Source organism: Jaculus jaculus, chromosome 12 (assembly GCF_020740685.1).
Source record: "Jaculus jaculus isolate mJacJac1 chromosome 12, mJacJac1.mat.Y.cur, whole genome shotgun sequence".
Taxonomy (NCBI): domain Eukaryota; kingdom Metazoa; phylum Chordata; class Mammalia; order Rodentia; family Dipodidae; genus Jaculus; species Jaculus jaculus.
The window spans coordinates 51905912-51913216 of record NC_059113.1 but is presented as its reverse complement, the minus strand read 5'-3'; the positions used below and the strand labels follow the sequence as shown (position 1 = coordinate 51913216).

The 7305-nt window shown below is 37.9% G+C and overlaps 1 pseudogene; it reads right to left on the bottom strand.

The window, feature by feature from the left end:
• Window positions 1-6138: 6138 nt before the first annotated feature.
• LOC123453741 lies at window positions 6139-7011 on the bottom strand (annotated as a pseudogene).
• Window positions 7012-7305: the final 294 nt, after the last annotated feature.

The following is a 7305-nucleotide window of genomic DNA, read 5'->3' as shown; positions in this document are numbered from 1 at the left end:
TATCCACTCATCAGTTGAGGGACATGTAGACTGGTTCCATTTCCTAGCTGTTGTGAATAGAGTGGCAATAAACATGGTTGAGCAAGTATCTCTAAGGTAGTGAGACGAGTCCTTAGGATATATGCCTAGGAGTGGTATAGCTGGGTCATATGGTGGATCTATTTTTAGATGTGTTAGGAACCTCCACACTGATTTCCACAATGGCTGGAGCAGGTTGCATTCCCACCAACAGTGTTGAAGGGTTTCTCATTTTCCACATCCTCACCAGCATTTATGGTCATTTGTTTTCATGATGGTAGCCAATCTGACAGGAGTGAGATGGAATCTCAACATAGTATTAATCTGCATTTCCCTGACGACTAGGGTTGTAGAACATTTTTTTAGGTGTTTGTAGGCCATCTATAATTCTTCTTTTGAGAACTGTCTATTTAGTTTCATAGCCCATTTTTAAATTGGATTGTTTGATTTCTTATTTTTTAACATTTTGAGTTTTTTGTATATTCTAGATATTAATCCTTTATCAAATGTATAGCTGGCAAAGATTTTTTTTCCCATTCTGTAGGTTGCCTCTTTGCTTTGTTCAGTGTCCTTTTCTGTACAAAATCTTTGTAATTTCATGAGGTCCCAGTGGTTAACCTGTGGTTTTATTGCCTGAGCAATTGGGGTTGTATTCAGAAAGTCTTTGCCAAGACCAATATGCTGAAGGGCTTCCCCTACTTTTTCCTCTAGCAGTTTCAGAGTATCAGGTCTGATATTAAGGTCTTTTATCCATTTGGACTTAATTCTTGTACATGGAGAAAGAGAGAGAGAGAGAGAGAGAGAGAGAGAGAGAGAGGGAGGGAGGGAGGGAGGGAGGGAGGGAGGGAGGGAGGGAGGGAGGGAGGGAGGGAGGGAGGGAAGGGGAGGGAGGGGGTGAGAGAGAGGGAGAAAAAGAAGGATCTATTTTCATCTTCCTACAGATACATATCCAGTTTTCCCAGCACCATTTGTTGAAGAGGCTGTCTTTTCTCCAATGAGGATTTTTGGCATTTTTGTCGAATATCAGGTGGCTATAGCTACCCAGACTTATATATAGGTCCTCTATTCTATTCCATGATCTACACGTCTGCTATTGTGCCAATACCATGCTGTTTTTGTTACTATGGCTCTGTAGTATAGGTTAAAATCAGGTATGGTGATACCACCAGCCTTATTTTTGTTGTTCAGTTTTGTTTTTGATAATTGAGATTTTTTTTGTGATTCCAAATGAATTTTTGGATTATTTTTCCCATTTCCATGAAGAATACCATTGGAATTTTGATGGGGACTGCATTAAGTATGTAGATTGTTTTTGATAAGATTGCCATTTTCACAACATTGATTCTTCCCATCCAAGAAAAAGGGATGTCTTTCTATTTCCTAGTGTCTTATGCAATTTCTCGCTTGAGTGTTTTAAACTTTTCATTGTAGAGATACTTCACTTCCTTAGGTTTATTGTAAGGACCTTTTTTTGATGCAATTGTGAATGGTAGTGATGCTCTGATTTCATCTTCTGTGTGTATGTTGGTAGCATATAGGAAGGCTACTGATTTTTGTGTGATTATTTTGTATCCTGCTACATGGCTATAGGTGTTTATCAGTTCTAACAGTTTGCTGGTACAGTCTTTAGGGTCCTTTATATATAGAATCTTCTCATTTGCAAATAATGATAACTTGATCTCTTCCTTTCCAATTTGTATCCCTTTTATGTGTGTCTCTTGCCTTATTGCTATGGCTAAGACTTCCAGTAATATATTAAATAAAAGTGAGGACAGTAGACACTCTTGTCTTGTTCCTGATTTTAGAGGAAAAGCTTCCAGTTTTTCCCCATTTAGTAATATGTTGGCTGTAGGCTTGTCATAAATAGCCTTTATTATGTTGACATATGTTCTTTATATTCCCAGTCTCTGTAGGACTTTTATCATGAAGGTGTTTTGGATTTTGTCAAATGCTTTCTCTGCATCTAATGAGATGATCATGTGATTTTTGTCCTTCAGTCCACTTATATAATGTATTACATTTATCAATTTGCATATGTTAAACCATCCCTGCATCTCTGGCATAAAGCCTACTTGGGGTGAATGATCTTTCTGATATATTCTTATATTCTGTTTGCCAATGTTTTGTTGAGAATTTTTCCATCTATGTTCATGAAGGAGATTGGTCTGTAATTTTCTTTTTTTGTTCTGTCTTTGCCTTGTTTTGCTATCAGAGTGATGCTGGCTTTGTAGAAGGAGTTTTGGAGGATTCCTTCTTTTTCTATTTTATGCAAAAGTTTAAGAAGTACTGGTATTAGTTCTTCCCTGAATGTCTGGAAAAATTCACCAGTGAATCCATCTGGGCCTGGACGATTTTAGTTGGGAGATTTTTATTAACTGCTTGAATCTTCATACTTGTCATAGGTCTAAGTGATTAATCTCACCTTGATTTAATTTACATATGTCATCAGATAAGTCAAGGAAATCATCCATTTCTTTCAGATTTTCATACTTAGTTGAGTATATGTTCTAATTTATGTCACTATGAGTTTTTGAATTTCTCTGGTATTTGTTGTGATGCTGTCTTTTTCATCTCTTAATTTTATTAATTTGTGTCTCTTCTCTCTTTCTTTTGGTCAGATTTGCTAAGGGTTTATCAATTTTGTTTATCCTTTCAAAGAACAAACTCATTGTTTCATTGATTCTTTGGGTTGGTTTTTGGTTTCTATTTCTTTACTTTGTCCCTAATCTTTATTATTTCATCCAGTCTCATCCACAGATGAGGGAAAACATGTGGCACTTGGCTTTCTGGGCCTGGGTTACCTCACTTAGTATAATTCTTTCCAGATTTAACCATTTTTCTGCAAATTTCATAACTTCATTTTTCTTTACCACTGAATAGAACTCCATTGTATAAATGTGCCACATCTTAATTATCCACTCATCAGTTGAGGGACATCAGGCTGGTTCCATTTCCCAGGTATTATAAATTGAGCAGCAATAAACATGGTTGAGCACGTACTTCTAAGGAAATGAGATGAGTCCTTAGGATATATGCCTAGGAGTGCTATAGCTGGGTCATATGGAAGATCAATCTTTAGCTGTTTTAGGAACCTCCAAACTGATTTCCACAATGGCTGGACCAGATTGCATTCCCACCAGCAGTGTAGAAGGGTTTCTCTTTTTCCACATCCCTGCCAGCATTTATGATCATTTGTTTTCATGATGGTTGCCAATCTGACAGGAGTGAGATGGAATCTCAATGTAGTTTTAATCTGCATTTCCCTGATGACTAGTGACATACAACATCTTTTTAGATGCTTATATGCCATTCGTATTTCTTCCTTTGAGAATGCTCTATTTAGCTCCATAGCCCATTGTTTGATTGGCTTATTTGATTCCTTATTATTTAACTTTTTGAGTTCTTTGTATATCCTCGATATTAATCCTCTATCAGATATATAGCTGGTGAAGATTTTTATTCTGTAGGTAGCCTGTTTGCTTTTTGCACTGTCCTTTGCAGTACAGAATCTTTGTAATTTCATGAGGTCCCAGTGATTAATCTGTGGTTTTATTGCCTGAGCAATTGGGGTTGTATTCAGAAAGTCTTGCCAAGACCAATATGTTGAAGGGTTTCCCCTACTTTTTCCTCTAGCAGTTTCAGTATTTCAGGTCTGATGTTAAGGTCTTTAATCCATTTGGACTTAATTCTTGTGCATGGAGAGAGAGAAGAAACTATTTTCATCCTTCTACAGATATATATCCAGTTTTCCCAACACCATTTGCTGAAGAGGCTGTCTTTTCTCCAATGAGTATTTTTGGCATTTTTATCGAATATCAGGTGGCTATAGGTACTTGGACTTACATCTGGGTCCTCTATTCTGTTCCACTGATCTACATGTATGTTTTTGTGCCAGTACCATGCTGTTTTTGTTACTATGGTTCTGTAGTATAGGTTAAAATCAGGTATGGTGATACCACCAGCCTTACTTTTGCTGCTCAGTATTATTTTAGATATTCTAGGTTTTTTTGTGATTTCAAATGAATTTTTGGATTGTTTTTTCTATTTCCATGAAGAATGCCTTTGGAATTTTGATAGGGATTGCATTAAATGTGTAGATTGCTTTAGGTAAGATTGCCATTTTCACAATATTGATTCTTCCAATCCAGGAACAAGGATGTTTCTCCACTTTCTAGTGTCTTCTGCAATTTCTCGCTTGAGTGTTTTAAAGTTCCAATTGTAGAGATTCATTACTTCCTTCTTTAAGTTTATTCCAAGGTACTTTATTTATTTTTTGATGCAGTTGTGAATGGGAGTGATTCTGTGATTTCATCCTCTGTGTGTTTGTTGTTAACATATATGAAGGCTACTGATTTCTGTGTATTTATTTTGTATCCTGCTACATGGCTGTAGGTTTTTATCAGCTCTAGCCATTTGCTAGTAGAGTCTTTAGGGTCCTTTATGTATAGAATCATGTCATCTGCAAATAATGATACCTTGATCTCTTCTTTTCCAATTTGTATCCCTTTTATGTGTGTCTCTTGCCTTATTGCTGTGGCTAAGACTTCCAATACTATATTAAATAAAAGTTGGGACAGTGGACACTCTTGTCTTGTTCCTGATTTTAGTGGAAAAGCTTCCAGTTTTTCCCCATTTAGTAATATGTTGGCTGTAGGCTTGTCATAAATAGCTTTTATTATATTGAGATATGTTCCTTCTATTCCCAGTCTATAGGACTCTTATCATAGTGGATGTTGGATTTTGTCACATGCTTTCTCTGCATCTAATGAGATGATCATGTGATTTTTGTCTTCAACCCATTTATATAATGTATTACATTTATAGATTTGAGTATATTGAACTATCCCTGCATCTCTGGGATAAAGCCTACTTGGTAAGGGTGAATGATCTTTATGATATATTCTTGTCTTCTGTTTGCCAATATTTTGTTGAGAATTTTTGCATCTATGTTCATGAGGGAGATTGGTCTGTAATTTTCTTTTTTTGTTTTATCTTTGCCTGATTTTGGTATCAGGGTGATGCTAGCCTCATAGAAGGAGTTTGGTAGAATTTCTTCTTTTTCTATTTCCTGGAAAAGCTTAAGAAGCAATGGTGTTAGCTCTTCCTTGAAGGTTTGGTAACGTTGAGCAGTGAATCCATCTGGGCCTGGGCTTTTTTTAGTTGGGAGATTATTGATAACTGTTCGGATCTCCATGCTTGTTATAGGTCTATTTAAGTGATTAATCTCATCTTGATTTAATTTAGGTAGGTCATATAAGTCAAGGAAATTATCAATTTCTTTCAGATTTTCATACTTTGTGGAGTATATGCTTTTATAGTAAGTCCCTATGATTTTTTGAATTTCTCTGGAATCTGTTGTGATGTTACCTTTTTCATCTCTGATTTTATTAATTTGTGTCTCTCCTCTCTTTTTTTATTTTTTGGACCAGTCAGTGTCATTTATTATACAGGTTGAACAGCCTTTAAGACTCAAAAGTTCCAAGAGTGAATTTGGTTGGTTGGTTTGGAGTTTTTGCTGTTTGTTTTCAGTTTCATAGTTTTCTGTTTGTTTGTTTGTTTTGCATCAAACAGGTTCTTTCAGGAGCCTACTCACAAGGAAAACAAATACAGAGAAATCTTCAGTAAAGTGAAACAGGAGCTGAAACAGCCTGTATGTGAAGAACAATATTAAAAAACTCAAAAGACACAAACCACACCAAACACTCATCCCATTTAATTTCCTGTTACATGCATCCAGGAAACCAGGAACATCAAGCCTCAGGGCAGCCATGCTCTGAGATTCTAGCTCAGGTCCCTTCTTGGTGACAGATCGTGCACCCATACCCACACACACTATTGACCCAGGCAGAAGTACACATGCATGCACAAGTGGCCAAAGAACCACTGGGTGAGAGAGGAGATGCTGGGCAAGGATATGCCAGCAACTGGAAGCTGGGGACCCAGAGAGCCCTTCTGTTGAAAGCTTCAAAGAGCCAAAATTGAACCAAAAGCTAAACACAGGAAAGAGGAGGATGCTCAGACAAACAGTTGGACACATGAAGAGGGAATGATGCAGAGGAGTTTCAGAACAGCAGCCTCAGCGGGGGAGGTCTTTCTTTACCAGGAAAGCAGAGGGGCAGTGTTTGTGACTCCAGTGATATACTGAGGCTTAGGGAATATGCCGCAGCATTACTCTACATCCTGTATCCTCTGCCAAGGTAGAGGGAAACCACAAACACTCACCCTCTAGCCCTGCTTATTAGCACTCTTAAGGACTTTTTCCAGTACCCAAAAAAGAAATGACACCCCACCCCCAACACACACACACACACACACACACACACACACACACACACACACACACACACACACAGAGTAAGGTCCAATATAGGTCAAAATTAGGCCAAACAAAAAGCCTCAGTAACTCTTCTTGGTAGAACCAAAGCCAGAGAAGCCCATCACAGCTGCCATCTCATCGTCTTCCTCAAATGTCAAGTCCTTCTCAGCCCTCCTTCTCTTTCTGTTTCTTTTTCTTGTATGCTTTAGCCTTTTCTTCCTCTTCTCTGAGCTCCTTCATCCTTTCCTCAAAATCATAATCCTTCTGCTTCTCTTCCATCTTCTTCTTGTTGACCTCAAAACGTTTCTTTACTTGATCCAGAGTGGAACGTTCCACACGCATAGACATGCCCAGGTTTCGTTGATGTTTTTTTTTCCAGTAATGTGATCCAGAAAGTTGATTGAGTCCTTCACCACACAGTCACAGACATTGCAGTAATATCCTCCCATCTCAGACTGTGGAGTGGTCTTAGTAATGACAATTGTCTTCCCAAGCTTGGATTCCAAGTCCACTTTGTAGTCCCTGTGCCGTAGAAGCTCCCGCTTGACAGGCTGCACTGGTTTTCCATCCTTCTTCTCTCTTTCTTCTGTGAGCCTCTTCTCCGCGAGCTTCTTGTATTCATCTTTGTCCCACTTTCTGCGAAAGTCCAAGTTTTTTGCCCCGCTGCCCGATGCCATCTTCACGGCAAAGTCTCTTCTCTCTTTCTTTTGGTCAGATTTGCTAAGGGTTTATCAATCTTGTTTATCCTTTCAAAGAACCAACGCTTTGTTTCATTTATTCTTTGGATTTTTTTTTTTTGTTTCTGTTTCATCAATTTCTGCCGTAATCTTTATTATTTCTTCCCGTTTACTGTTTTTTGGTTTGCCTTGTTCTTCTTTTTCCAAGGCTTTAAGGTGAAGCATTAGGTCATTTACTTGCAAGCTTTCTAGTTTCTTAATATAGGCACTTAAGTCTAGAAATTTACCTCTTAG